The sequence below is a fragment of the Arvicanthis niloticus genome, chromosome 9 (genome assembly GCF_011762505.2).
Source record: "Arvicanthis niloticus isolate mArvNil1 chromosome 9, mArvNil1.pat.X, whole genome shotgun sequence".
Lineage (NCBI taxonomy): Eukaryota > Metazoa > Chordata > Mammalia > Rodentia > Muridae > Arvicanthis > Arvicanthis niloticus.
The window spans coordinates 18,160,908-18,175,730 of NC_047666.1; the positions used below are offsets into that span (position 1 = coordinate 18,160,908).

Here is a 14,823-nt window from a genome sequence, read left to right on the forward strand (position 1 = left end):
GGTTGAATATATCTCTCATTGAACCTATGAATCATACTCTGCTCATTTACTCTTTCCACTTATCTGCTGTGATGAATGATATTACTATAACATAAAAGCACATGGTTCCTGTGGATGGTCATCTTTACTTCTTTTAAGGACATACTAAAGAGTAGAAATCTTAGGTCATAAATTAAATTTAAATTTAGGGGAACTGCAAAGCTGTTTTTCAACATGGCTGCACCATGTCACCTTTGACTTCAGTTCCTTTACAACTTATCTGGCATCTGTTTCTCATGATCTTTGCTTTGAAGCTGTCTAGAGGCTGCACACAGGTGTTCATTCAGCTTTTCACTTGTAGTTATCCAATAACTAATGACATTTACATCTGCTTATTTTAGAATGCTGGACACTAACTAGGAGCAGTAGAAACTGCTCCTCTTTGCATGGTTTACACATATTTGTTCTGTTTATAGGGTGTCTTTCAGCTTTCTTCATGGTGGCTCTAACACATTATAGGTTTCAACTTGTTATGAAGTTCAACTCGAGGTATAGATAGATTGGTAGGTAGGTAGATAGATAGATAGATAGATAGATAGATAGATAGATGATAGAGTTACAGCTAGGAACGCACTGCCTAACTCAAGATCCATAAGATTGACACCTATGCTTTCTCTTTAAGTGTTTTAAATTTGGCTATTACATTTAGAAATAAGATGAATTTTCAGTTAAATTTGTGAGATGAAATAATGGTCCAAATTCATTCTTTGCATATGGGACATTCATTGCCCATTTATTCCAGAGCCTTTTCTTTTTCATTTCATGTATTTACATAATGATGTGTGATGAGAATGTCTGCTACATGGATTTAGGGTTGAGTTCCAGTCATCAGAATTGCAGGAAACTTTACCTGTTGAGTCATGTTGGCCGACCTCTCAGTGCCCATGCTCTTGCCCACTGAATCACCTTGTCACCCATGTTGAAAAAAAAAACAATTGATTTGAAATGTATGGGTTCATTTCTGAACGTGTCCTTTCACTCTGAGAATCTCTAGTCTGTTCTTACTCCACAGCCACGCAATCTCAATCCCTACAGCTCTGCAACAAGCTTGGAAACTGCTATGTGTGCATCTTGGGATTTTGTTTATTTTTAAGATTTGCTTTGGCTATGTTTGTGTAACAAGTGAATTCTAGAGAGAACTTAACAATTTCTTTTCTTTTTTTTAAGCTAGTAACTAGAAAGCACTAGCACTGACTCTGGATCAGTTCGTCTCTTTAATTGTTTTTTCTTCACCTGTGTGTACTGATGTGTTTACATTTATTTAGGTTTTTGTTAACTCCGATCAATAATGTTTTGTGGTTTGCAATATAAAATATCTCTGGATATTGTTCAATATTATACTTCCTCCAGGAAACAACAAGTTACAAGAAGTAGCTTTGTACTACTTTGGTAACCCTCTACCCATCTACCCAATCAAGTGCTTAAGAATGACACATATTTATGATTTTGACATTAAGCATTTTAAACACATTCAAAAAGGGAAATTCATTTCACATGCTAACTTACTTTAACTGAAAATAATTCACAACCTATCAAGAGCTACAGTAACCAGTGACAGACCTGGATTTAAGGGGTCACCTATTCATCACAGCAACAGCACACACACACACACACACACACACACACACACACACAAAACTGTCTGTAAAAAGCCATCCAGACATCATCAAAATTCCATCCAATAAATAGCTCTGTCTCAAATTATTCAAACAATCTAAACAGAAATTATCTATGGGCTGAAAGGCTTATTCATAATTATAATGTTAGTGTTATTTGAATTCATGCTTATTGGTGTAATTATTTTTAAAAAATAGAACTATTAAAGATAACATTTTCAAAACTGGTGATCTATCATCCATAAAGATATGTTTGTTGTTTTATAAACGGTGCCTTAACACTTGCTACTGATTTCCCACACACATTCATTACTCTACAAAGAAAAATGCTTGTTTTTAAACCCAAAATGAGATCTAACTACACTATGTGACTCATGGGTTCCTAACAGGGCTGGCTTCAGTAAGAATAAATAAGGTCTTTAAACTAAGATTCTGTTATTGCAATGAAACTGTGACCAAAAGTTATAAAAGGGTATCTTTTGTTCACACTTCCATATACCAATTCACCATAAAAAAGAATTTAAGGCAAGAACTCAAAAAATCCAGATACCTTGACACAGGAGCTGATACGGAGGCCATGGAGGAATGCTATTTTACTGGCTTGATCCCATGTGTTGCTCAACCTGCTTCATTATAGAACCCAGACCACCAGCCCAGGCATGACACCACCATAGGCTAAACCCTCTCACATCAATAACTGATTAAGAAAATTCCCTGGCTGGGCAGTGGTGGCGCACGCCTATAATCCCAGCACTTGGGAGGCAGAGGCAGGCAGATTTCTGAGTTCGAGGCCAGCCTGGTCTACAGAGTGAGTTCCAGGACAGCCAGGACTACACAGAGAAACTCTGTCTTGAAAGAAAAAAAAAAAAAGAAAAAAAGAAAAGAAAATTCCCTGTATCTCATCTTACAGCCTCATCTTATAAAGGCATTTCCTCAACCCCTCCACTTGCATGACTTTGGCAAAACATGCAGCATAAATTTATACTGGAAATGCAGCTCACTGTTATGGCCCCAATATTGACCTATACCACTAAAGAGGGAGGAAGGGAAGAGGAAATGATAAAACATTAGCAATAAATACATATAAAATCTAAACCAGATGAATAATTACACTTTAAAGGAACGAGCCCAGTTTCTCAATCTGCATAATCAATAAGAGTTTTTATTGATTATTATTTGATATTTTAGGACTGGAGAGATGGCTTGGTGGTTAAGAACTCTTGCAGAGGATCCACATTTGGTTCCCAATACTCATATTAAATGCTTCAAAACTGTCTGTGTATGGTCATCAGCTGACATTCATCCTAAAGCCAAGGAAAAAGCCAGGTTCAGAACTAAGTGTTTTAGTTAGGATAGATGACAGAGGTGCTGGTTAGTCAACAAAAGGATGGACTGGATATTAGGACTATCTTGTACCTCACTGGTACAAATAGGCATAATTATGCTCTAATTGTATTTTGAGAGAAAAGTTTCCTTTTAACAGGAAGGGTGATGTGTAGGAGGAGCTAAGGTGGGAGGAGTACTGAGAGGAAGAAAAGGAGTAAGAAGAGGAGAAGAAGAAGGAGAGGAGAAGCTAGGTGATGAAAGAGAGATAGAGGGGGGAGACAGGGAAGCAGATGTTCATGTATCTCCACCAGTCAAAGATAGTTGATATATCTAGGTTGGGTAGTGGGTTACACCTCTGATTGAACAATACCAAACTTATAAAGCCTATGATTAACATTTCTTAAAAAAATGTATAAATGCAAAATGAAAAGGGGGCATGGGATAGGGGTTTTCTAAGGGGGGGGAATGGGGAAACGGGGTGGTATCTGAAGTGTAAATGAAAGATCTAATAAAAAAATAAAATAAATAAAAACATAAAAAAAAAAAAAACTGTCTGTGACTCTAGTTGTAGGGGAGCCAACATCCTCTTCTTGTCTCTATAGGTATCTGAATCACGTGCTCATATCCATACATAATACACATACACACAAATAATTTCAAAATATTCCAGAAATTTCATGATAGAAGATTATAAGAATACTAATGAGGTGAACTTTCTTCCCATGCTTGAAACATATGGTCTTTAGACGAAAAATAAAGGTAAATTCTGGTCAAGATCTTGAGGCCTCCCATGGGTCAGCGGGCTACTGTGTTAATACTTCCACATTCTTTAAAACCAGCACTAGATGCAACTGAAGCACTGTCATGCACAGCACCCTGAGTACACAAATGGCTAAATAAGACACCAGGTATCCAAAATTACAGTTCTTTTATAATTTTTTTTAAAAAATGTAATATGTTGAACATTTTCAAAATCAAGCAGATCATTGCTCACTCAACTAGCTAGCAATTTAGAAAGGTACTTCCAGACTCCTGGGAGCTACATTCAAAACAATCTCCATAAAATATTCAGAAAGGCCCAGAAAACTACCATGTCACTATGTACAAGAGAGTACATGGATTTTATTTATACAATACACCTCACCCAAAAAGGAGTTCATAAACAGAAAGTTACATGTATTAATGTTGTGAGGTACTGTGTTTCCAACAGATATCTAAAAACCATTTGTCAAGTTGCTGTTTAGACCAAGTGTTTAAGATATAAGAATACACAATTTACACTATATCCATGTTAGAAAAAATACTTTAAGTTAATATTAGCATACACTTTATGTAAGTTAGTGTTTATTTCTCATTTTCAAATTTGTATTTGATTCATGCCCTACTATCTTATTTTTGTACTATTTTAATAAGTATTATTATTTTACTAGAGTTGAGCTCACAGCCTTTTGTACACTGGGCAAGTGTTCTCTACTACTGACTATTGTATCAACACTTAGTTTCTTAGCTTAACATAGAAAGGTCCCTCAAATTGGTAACCATAAAATGTGAGAACGAGAATTTTTTTGAAACTAAAAAGTATTTAAGCAAGGTGACTCAGAACCAAACTATGTATAAAAACCAAGAGACATGTTCTCTTTATCAGTGAAGAATTAGTAGAAACTATTAAGGAAAACTTCCATTCTCCACAGTAAAAGCAGAGTAATCTATACACAGATGGTAACAAATGGGACAAAAGCAGAAGCATCTCCTTCCATGAAGAAAGCAATTCATGATACTAAAAGATACAGGAACCAAAACTGAAAACTAACAAGACTCTAACAAAAAGTTGCCATCACTTCTCCCTCAAAATTACCTTCAAGATAGAATGAAAGTTAAAACACCAAAAATGTTCATTCTAAAATTTAATAACTGTTGGACCACCATAGTTGACTTTTTTAAAGGGTCATAGTAAAAGAATTATGAAGTTTTAGAGAAAGAAAACCATTTGGATTCCACAACACACTCTATACTACAGGGACTACAACATTCTATTAAGACTTCAGGAATGATAACAAAACTCTCTTTACCAAGAGAATATAAACAAGATGTAAAAAGTGAAAGCATGCAAATAGCTCAACCTAAAAACACAGATACTACTTTCAGCAGAAACAACCATCAGACCATTAGACAGAAATACTAAGACTTTTTCAAAATCACAGAAGAAAGTCATATACAAGACATCTACCCCTTTCATGTACGTATTAGAAAACTTTTATATATACACAATTATCTGCCGAGAGGTGTAGAATCAGGCATCTTCATGCTCACAGGTGGAACAGAATTTATGCCGTTTTAGGAGAAACCTGGCATTAAGTATCAAAGTAGAAAGTGCACACACTTTCTGAACTAGCAGTTGTAGTTAGCAGCATTAAAACAAAAGGCGCTGGTCCATGTGGAAAGGAAAACTGTGTAAAGATGTTTCTTACAGCCTTGCCTAAAATAGTAAATCAGCAGAACAAACTGTCTATGGAAGCACAAAGATTCAAGAATCCAAGGAGGCCCATTCTGAACAACAATCATAACTGGAAAATAATGACTGAGATAATCATATGCCACAATAGCGATATCTTCTTTTTAAAAAAGATGCATTTATTTTATATGTGTGTTGAGTGTATGTATGAACCACGTGAATGCAGTGTACTTGGAGGCTAAAAAAAAAAAGTATCAGATCCCTTGGAAGTGGAGTTATAGGCCTTTGTAAGCTAACTAATGAGGGTGCTGGAACCTGAGCGTTGGTCTTCTAGAGGTGCAATGTGACACATAGGTAAAGAGCATCACCTCAGTTAAGAAAGCCTTTGTGCCTCTGGATGTGCATGTGTGTGTTCCTGGGCAAGTGCATGTGGGTGCGCACGTTTATGTGCATCCACGTGTCTGTTTACATACCTACTAATAACCACATTCAGCATAGAAATTGGCTGCCAAAACTTAATTTGTTGCCCATGACATAGATCACACTAGAAGGCAAAGCATACCAGGCAGTTTATATCTATATATACTCAAAAACTATAAATATAATTTCCAATAGATATGATGTTATCCTCAAAATATGTAGAAATTTTATTATGCCAGAAAATGCTTAAATGCATTTAGTTTCAAAATAAGATACAAAATGGTACCATCTAAGCAGTGCTATCAAATGATATCACTATAAAATAAACTGGAATATACTCATGGTGGGTGGGGGTGACTAGAAATTTACCAAATATTTACTGGGCTACATTTTGGACTACCTTTTTTTGTTTTGTTGTGAGTTTTCTACTGGAGTTCTTGTCACTTTCTGGACAGTAGGTAGTGTTACTATGTCAGAATCAAAGACAAACTGTGTTCTTTTGGAACAATGTATCCCTTGTTTCATTCTTGAGATACCTCCATGTACACAATGTGTCAACATTTCTGCATTCCCAGCCTGTCTCCTCCCTGGGTCTCCCTTAGCAGCTGTTTTCTCAGCAGATATCAATCAGAGCCTTAGCCTTTTGTCTCTTGGATGTTATTTTCCTATCTCTCCCACTGCTATGCATTGATTCACCACCCTGCAGGAACACAGCTCTGCCCCAGTCCCCAGACCAAGACAGGACTGAAGGAAAAGTTAATGTAAGATCAACTTCACTTTTATACTCTTATTGCACGATCTGAGTTTTCCTTCAGTGAAAGACTGGATTTCTGAGCCATTTCAATGCAGAATTAGCACAGAGTTCCACACACTCTGCCGTGTACCATTAAGCTGCTCAGTTGAGTATTTTATATCTATGTATAGGTTGTGAATCTGTGAGACAAAATACCATGTCTAAGTCTTGTATGGATTCTGAGCTGATGCTCTACACACACACACACACACACACACACACACAGAGAGAGAGAGAGAGAGAGAGAGATTTTCATATCTTATATTAAAGTAATTGATGAATGACTGATTTATTTGAACTGAAACCTGTAGGATTTGGTCAAAGATTGAATGGGCTCAAAAAGACTTAATTCAATCAACAAGTTATTGTGAAGGAAGTGTAATAGAAAAAAAAATGTTAGAAAAAAAATGAAGCTGCAGTTTCTATCCATGAAAAAGACTTTTGAAAATAGTGATAAAGTAATTACTGTTTTGGCTTCACCCTGAACAAGCAAAACATATAAACCTCTTTGCCTGAGGTCCTGATTTCACAGATGGGCAAACTGCAATCAAGCTTGCTTGCCTGTAACTCAGACAATTGCCAACACTCATGTTCACCTCCTGTCCCAACCCCATGGGTCCTTCTTGCTTCGCACTACTTGACAATATTTGTGTGCTTGCCCACATTTTAACTGTTGCCTTGAGTCTAAATTTCTTTCCCTCCCCTTCCAGCTCAGGCTTTGGGCTAGGTTGTGAATTTCTTCCTCTTGTTCCAGAGAACCTTCTGATACCTGTTTTTGCCCACATGCCCAAATAATAAGCTGTCCCCAAACACACAGGGCCTTTGGTTTCAGGTTTTTTCCAAAAGCCTGAGAGTGCCATCACAGCCTGTGAATACACTTAAAATAAACCGCAAGGCTTATTAACCATGCAAGGTCTTCTGCTCATCAACCCAGCCATTGGCTTTGCCCAGTGCTGAGTAGTCAGATAAGAGAGCATGCTGCAGGATGGCTTCTGGCAAAAGTTCCCTCATTTAGAGGCTACTGCCTACCGTCTGTTAGAAACTAGAGCAGCTGGCCTACTACTGGCAGTGCATGAGGCTGACAGAGAGGCCAGAGAGCAGGCCAGAAAGTAAGAGCTAAACACAGTTTTATACCCAAGACAAATCCCACCACTCTAAGGCCAATTTCTCGGGCCCTTTCAAATGCATTTCTTTCCCTGCCTGGACAGGTCACACACAACTGCTATTCAAGGTGTACTGATGAAATCATACAGACACCACCACTAGCAGTGGCAACAGGAGCAGGAGCAGCAGGAGCAGCAGCAGCAGGAGGAGTTTGCTAACTTTTTGAAAGAAATAACCTTGGGAATTTGACAGGGTTTTCAGATGTTTTAATTTTAAAGATACAATGAATAAAGCTATCACAAGTTTTTAATATAAAAGATTTTTGCTTTTTTTTATTTTTCTCCAGTCATGGACTTTTAAAATTAGGAGACGTGTCAAACTGTTTTCCAAAATATTACCTTGTCACCAGTCATGTGCAAGTGTTGTATACAGTTGCTTCACAGTCTCCCAAAACTTGGTGTGGGCAATTTTCATCTAGAAATGTCGTGATTAATGCTGTGGCCACCCGTTGTATTTTTCAGATTTGATTTGATTTTTAATTTTGTGTATATGCATGTGTTATGTGTTGGAGTGTGCAGACAAGTTTAGGTGCCTGTGGAAGACAGAAGCTTCAGATTGGGTCCTATACAAGAGCAGCAGTGTTCTTAATCAATGTGTTTTCTCCTTAGCTCCACTCTGGGGCTTTTAAATTTTCATTATTTGGGTGAGGAAAAGAAATACCTGGCCTGAAAATATGGCTCGGTGGCTAAAGCAGCTGTTGCACAAATCTGAGAAGTCAAGTCTTTGTCCACAACACTCACATAGATGCTGGACAGGTATAGTGACCAACTGTAATCTCAGCAATCCAGAGTCAGCAACGGAAACTTTCCTGGGAAAGGTGGCTAGCTAGATTATTCCAAATTGGTGGGTTTTCAGCTCAGCAAGAGACTCTGTTTCAATAAATGAAGTCAAGCAGGATCTAAGAAAATACCTAACATCAACTTCTAATCATCTCTGCACACACACACACACACACACATTCACAGGAGTATAACTATAACCAGAAGTTTTCTGCTAAAACTAAATCTTACATAGAGACAGAAGTTTCAGAAAGGAGAATCACAATGGGTAATCCTGTCTCAAAGTAGAAGACTAACAACCAAGGTTGTTCTTTGACTTCCATATGTGAGCCATGGTATGTGACCACACACACACACACACACACACACACACACACACACACAAGAATAAAGACACAAACATCTTGAAAACATATTCGATACAAGAAAGATAAACTACATATGTGTGTGTGTGTATTCAAATCAATTAAACACGGGTTCTAGTATTATGACAGCAAAAATATAAGAGACCCTTAACTGATCAGCAGTTATATATTTTACAGAGCAATACACAAAATTAGCCCATTTTGTGTAATCTGTACTTAATTTTCCCATTTGTTAACTATCTTTGGCTGGGAAAACAATTACATTTCACACATGAAAGTTCCTATTGTTAATACACATGAAGGTAATGATGTAAGAGCTGTATTTATGGATCAAACCTTCAAATCAAAATGAGTACCTGAAATATTAAGTGTTATAAAATAAGACTATCACTGTCTGTTATTATAATATGCCCTAAGAAATCATTTCAAAGAGGTGTAAAAAGCATATTTGTGGTTGTGTTCAATTGATGTTTAAAGGCAAAACATCATAGTAGGAAACTAAAAATATCCAACATACTTGGTTTTCACAGACGTCTGTTGCTTTAATGCAGAACCAAGCAGAAATGACACAATTGAAATATTTTATTTAGCCTGTGGAATCCTTCAAGAATACAGACATTGAATTCCAAGTAAAAAATAAAAAACACCACATCCCTAAACTAGTCACTCATGCCAACTCCTCTAAGATTCAGAACATTGGAAGCGAGGGTCAGCATTGTATAAAAGGTGGAAGAAGATAGAAAGGGCTGTGAAATGTCATTCTTTAGACTACACACAGCCATTATCATCATTAACTCACATCTGTAGTTACCTGTGCTGGATATCCCCAAGATCTGTATCATCAACAATCTGTCCAAGACAGAGGCGCTGCCTGCCCTTCACCTGCTGATCACAATAAGACCAGTGGACCCTTCTAGACCATTGACATAGACAAAGTTCTAGCTAGTCTCAGTGTGTCCCAAACAGAACAACCAGCATATTTGAGAGATATTTGTGGAGAGAGGTGTGGTAAGAAGATGGAGTGACTTATACATGTGACTTATACTGTGAAAGTGTAAAATAATAATGGAGATGATACTACTAATAAACATTTTAACATTAGGGTTTATATACTATCATTTTTGGAAATATACACTTGCTTATGACTAATATAACTTTTATGGTTTACAACTAAGTAAACTTTTTACTACTAGGGAGAAAGAAATAAAGTTGTATGCATCTATTAAATACAGAATAGATCAACTCTATAAACACATAATCACTGTCACTTTGAACTTTGTTGCAGAGGGAAAGGGAGAACTTCTTGGAAATCTATTTTCAAAAGAAGAAATACAATTATTCAATTTTTATCTTTTTCCCTATTAGATGGGGAAATGTCACAAGACTGTTTATGAACTTCAACCAAAATTGAAGGTTGTCTATAATCATCTATCTACTCCTCTATCTTGTACAGATATTTAACCTGATCAGGACAAGTTCCAGACAACTCCTCTTGATGTCACCACATGTTAATATACGAACAAAGCACCTAAAAAGCACACTCTCCTTTGGCATCTGTAACATTTTTTTGCATGCTGTGAAAAGGAAAATTAGTAATGAGGTAATGTCATGAGTAAAACATAAAGCTCCAAGAAACATAATTACTTCAAAAGTTCTGTTTTGAACATGTTAAACAGAACATCTTCATAGAGATATAGTCTTAGAACACCCATGGAGTAAGGAAAGATAGGTACGATAACAACAGTATTAACCATTATTATCTGGCAAAAGTCAAGTGTTTCCTCTGTCTCACAGTTTAAGGAAAGCCCATGAAAGAATACTGTGAGTCTGCCTGTGGCAAAGACTTGAGTTCTGTGTGTTATGGAAGCATGGAGTACTAGCTATGATAAGACATAGAAATAAAATTAAAACCAGATGGTTGGTAACTGAATCTCCAATGAGAAAGTGGATCCCAAAGAACAATCACTTGACTTGTCCAAGGTGGTAGAATATTTACGATGATGACATGTTTAACACCTTTTAAAGTGTTCACTAATTTAACCTATAGTCTAGAAAATGAATAGACTTGTTGATGGACCTCTCTCCTGTCACACCAGGCTTTCTCCTCCACCTCTGCTCTGACTCCACACTACTTGACATTCTTCTCTGCGATCCCCATACAAGCCTGAATGCTTCTACTAAATAAAACAGCTTCCCCGGTCACACAGAAATCTCACCCCTTCAGAACTACTGTCATGTCTCTCTTCCATAGCCACAGTGCATGATATAATATGTTGCAATGCTTTAAAACCTGTCCTCCTAATTAAAATAATGCTAATGAAAAACCATACTTTGCTTCAAGTTTTGTGCTAAACAGATTTAACCTATAAACAAACTCCATGATTCATAACCTCATCTCTTTGATAAAGCAAGTTTCTTCAACAGCAGGTGAAGCACACAGTGCTCTTAAGCAAGAGAAGCTGAACTCAGTTTGGAAGGTTTCTACAAAGATCTGGCTCTTTGCAGCTGTGAAACTGGACCTCATGCAAATACCTTTTATCTTCACCTATCCTACAAGCTGAGGCCTAAGACAGTGTCTTTTTCTTCTTTCCACTTCCTTGGACAGCTCACACTAGTCAGCATTAGCTTGCATGTGTGTTATGAGCTTGAAAGGAAGGGCATATACAGAATACATGGCGAATATTTCATGTAAGGATCCATAGCACATCCTATATGGTCTTTATTTGTATCTTAAAGGCCCATGCAATTCTAAAAAGATGCTTCTGAAAATAAAATTCATAAGGAGTTAGTGCATGTACGCAAATGTGTCTGTTAGTTAGGGGATCAAGCTGCTTTTTTTGTTGTTTGTGTTCTGTTTTGGGGTTGCTGTGGAACAAGCCAAGGGCTTAGATCATGCTGGGCAAGAAAACTAACACTGAGCTATACCCCAGCTCCATCAAATTTACTTTTTATGCATTAATTCATTTTCTAGCTCATATTTTATTCATTTAACCCATCTACTCTCCTAAGATATTGTCATAAACAAAATATTTCATTTTCTATTTCTTTAATAACTTCACTCTCCTTTCACAATGTTGATGAATATTTATAAACAAGAGTCAGATAAAATGTGCCTTTCATTCCATACTGAGCACTGTCTTCTTATCAGAAATCCCTCCCTCATCATTCAGAGAGGAAAATTTGCAACATAGAAAAAGCAGGCTGAGGAGGAACTGCTCCTCCTCCTCCACCCAAAACTCCACAAATCGAGTGTAATAGGTTGGCAGGCAGAATGGCCTTTGAAAGTTAGCACCATACATGATTGCCACAGCTGAACCTTATGGCAAGGAAAGGAGCAGCAAGTGCAAAAACACACCTGTATGGAATTCACTGTCAACTAATCTAACCATCCAAACACATACACGGTTGACCACAATTCTGCCAGGAGACATTAGTAACCAATACTTCAAGTTTCTGCCACATGGATCATAAACCTGAGAAGCCATGAAAAGGGATGCATTCCTCCAGAGAAGGTGAAGGAGAGAGGCTTCTCTTGTTTCCTAATATCATTTACTTCCCAATTACTATCCCACATGACCGTCAGTCTCAGCCATTTAGGCAGGTCTGCACTCTGTCACTTACAAAGGCAATTCTCTTCATCTCAACTCCTACTTTACAGACACATAAAATGCAAAACGGCCTATTACACTGCTGGAATGTCATCAAAATTTCAACAAGAGGAATAAATCCACGACTTTCTCCATCCTATAGTTACTGACTGCAACTTCAGTGAATCCAGCTTTGCCCCTCCGCACATGCTACTTTATACAAGACAATGTAGCTATTTTAAAGTTAAGGTTGGGGAAGGTGTTATCATTCAGAAGAATCTCAATAGGGCAGACTAAGTATCTGATTTTTCAGTTTATTTTCATGCACACAATTAGACCTACTGCGATGATATACTGAAGCAGCATGCTGTGCCACCATTTATAAGTGAAGCTTTTTAGAAACAACATCTGCAAACAGAAAAACTGTCATGCCTTCCTTGATAAAGACTGAAATGTGCTGAAGTGACGCTGAAGACAGGCATGTGAAATATAAGATTCAGGGTAAGTAACTGATTGATGCAAAACAGACCGAAATTTCAAAAGTTTTCAGAACAATCCTCTCAGAGGTCATTTAACTTTCCCATTAGTGTAAATACATCTAGGAATAAGCACAATCACTCAGAACATTTTTTTTCTCGAAAATATCAGGATTTCTATAAGGTGGCCGAGCAGGATTGAGGGTACCTGTGCTAAACCCTACCATACATCGAAAGCTATCAAAATGATATGTTTACAAGACGGTGGAGTACAGCCTCATTCTTCAGTAGCTGGCTAGCCATTCTCAGTGTCTTGAAGTTAACGAGGGATGAACAAAAAGTGTTATCTTTTTATTTCCTCAAAGCAAGTTCTCCGGGTGTTTTGCATACCAAGCAGAACACAACGTGTAATGCACCGGTATTAAAGTTGAGAGACTTTCTTTCTGTGAAGTAGTGACGGAGCCAAGGATACACAGGTTCAAGTCCAAGCTGAATATTAGGCGGGTGGTTTGAAAATGTCAATCCAATAAGGCCTAGAGGAAGGGATTCAGGCTTCCACTGTTGCCAACCTTCCTCACCCCTCCCCTCTTTTCTCCTCTTGTTCCCTTCCAGGCTTCTCTTTCCTTGTGGTTTCTCATGGAGACGACAATCAAAGCAGAAAAGGCTGGGTTTTAAATTAGTGTGAAACACACTGGGAATGTGTAATCCCCAGGAGGAAAAAAAAAAAGAAAGGAAGAAACTGTTGAAGAGGGGAGTGGGGGACGGTTGGAAACATATCTAAGTGACAACCTCCCCACCCCCACCCTTTATAGCACATATCTATAGATTGTTCCTGGACTCTATTCCTTCCAGTTCCCAGTACTCTATCCAACTTGACCCTTAATCCTGACAATGTAAAGACCTGCAGGGCATTCTCTGCGCGAGTGTGCGTCTCTTGGAACAGGAAACCAAATTTCAAGAAGCCCCTGATCCGGACACTTGTACTAAGCAAGGATGCTCCCACCATCCCACCCTCTGGGAAGGGGGTGAGGATAAGAAAAGGAGGGGGGGAGATGAAAAGAAGATTGATAAAAGCTATGTAAAGATGAGCTGAAGGGTGAGTGGCTAAAAGGAAGATAGGGAAGAAAGAAAGGGTGGGAAGGAAGTAGGGCTGGGTGAGAGAAGAAAGGGATGAAAGAAAGGCTGGAAAGGAGAAAGGAGCGGAGAGGAGAGAGGGATGTTGGGAAGGATGAGGGCGGGAGGGCTGGGGAGCGGGAGGGAGGGGAGGACGAAGAGGATGGGAGGGAGGCAGGAAGGGAGGGAGCCAGGCAAGGATGGAGGATGCTCTGCCCGGGACTCACCTCTGTGGGTCGGTGGGAGTTTCTCGCCTCCTCCTCCTCGTCCTCTGTCTGCAGCAGCTGGCGCGGAATGACAGAAGCGGCTGGAAAGGCGGCGGTGGGGACTAGGGCAGCTGCTGCAGCTGCTTCTGGCCGAGGTGCGGTGCCGCCCGCTCCGCCCGGGTCTCCGCCTCACTCAGTGCTGCCAGCAAAGCCGCTCCCCCCTCCCCCCGCCCGCCCCGCGTCCTGCCCAAGCGAGCGGCAGCGGCCCGGATCGCCGCTAGGGGAGGTGCCCAGTGCGCACGCGCGGCCGCTCACTTGCTTGCTCGTTCGCTCGTGCCCGCGACTGGCCCCGGCTGCTACAGGATGAGTACGCGGGCGCGTCGCCCGGGAGCGCCAGAGGGGAGGGACAGAGGGGAGGGACAGAGGGGAGGGACAGAAAGGAGCCACAGAGGGCGCAGGTGCCGTCTCCATGGCAATGGCGTTACCC

General features: G+C 39.1%; 1 protein-coding gene across 4 annotated transcripts in view; it reads right to left on the bottom strand.

Moving 5' to 3' along the window:
* Positions 1–14,615, bottom strand: part of Ctnna2 (catenin alpha 2) — a 1,050,408-nt gene extending 1,035,793 nt beyond the window's left edge. For 2 of the 4 annotated variants that reach the window (XM_034511447.2, XM_034511446.2), the window contains exon 1: positions 14,358–14,537. The gene's annotated coding sequence lies outside the window, so the exon portion shown is untranslated. Of the gene's footprint in view, positions 1–14,357 lie in introns of all 4 variants that reach the window. The other 2 variants (XM_034511450.2, XM_034511449.2) reach the window with 2 other exon arrangements.
* Positions 14,616–14,823: the final 208 nt, after the last annotated feature.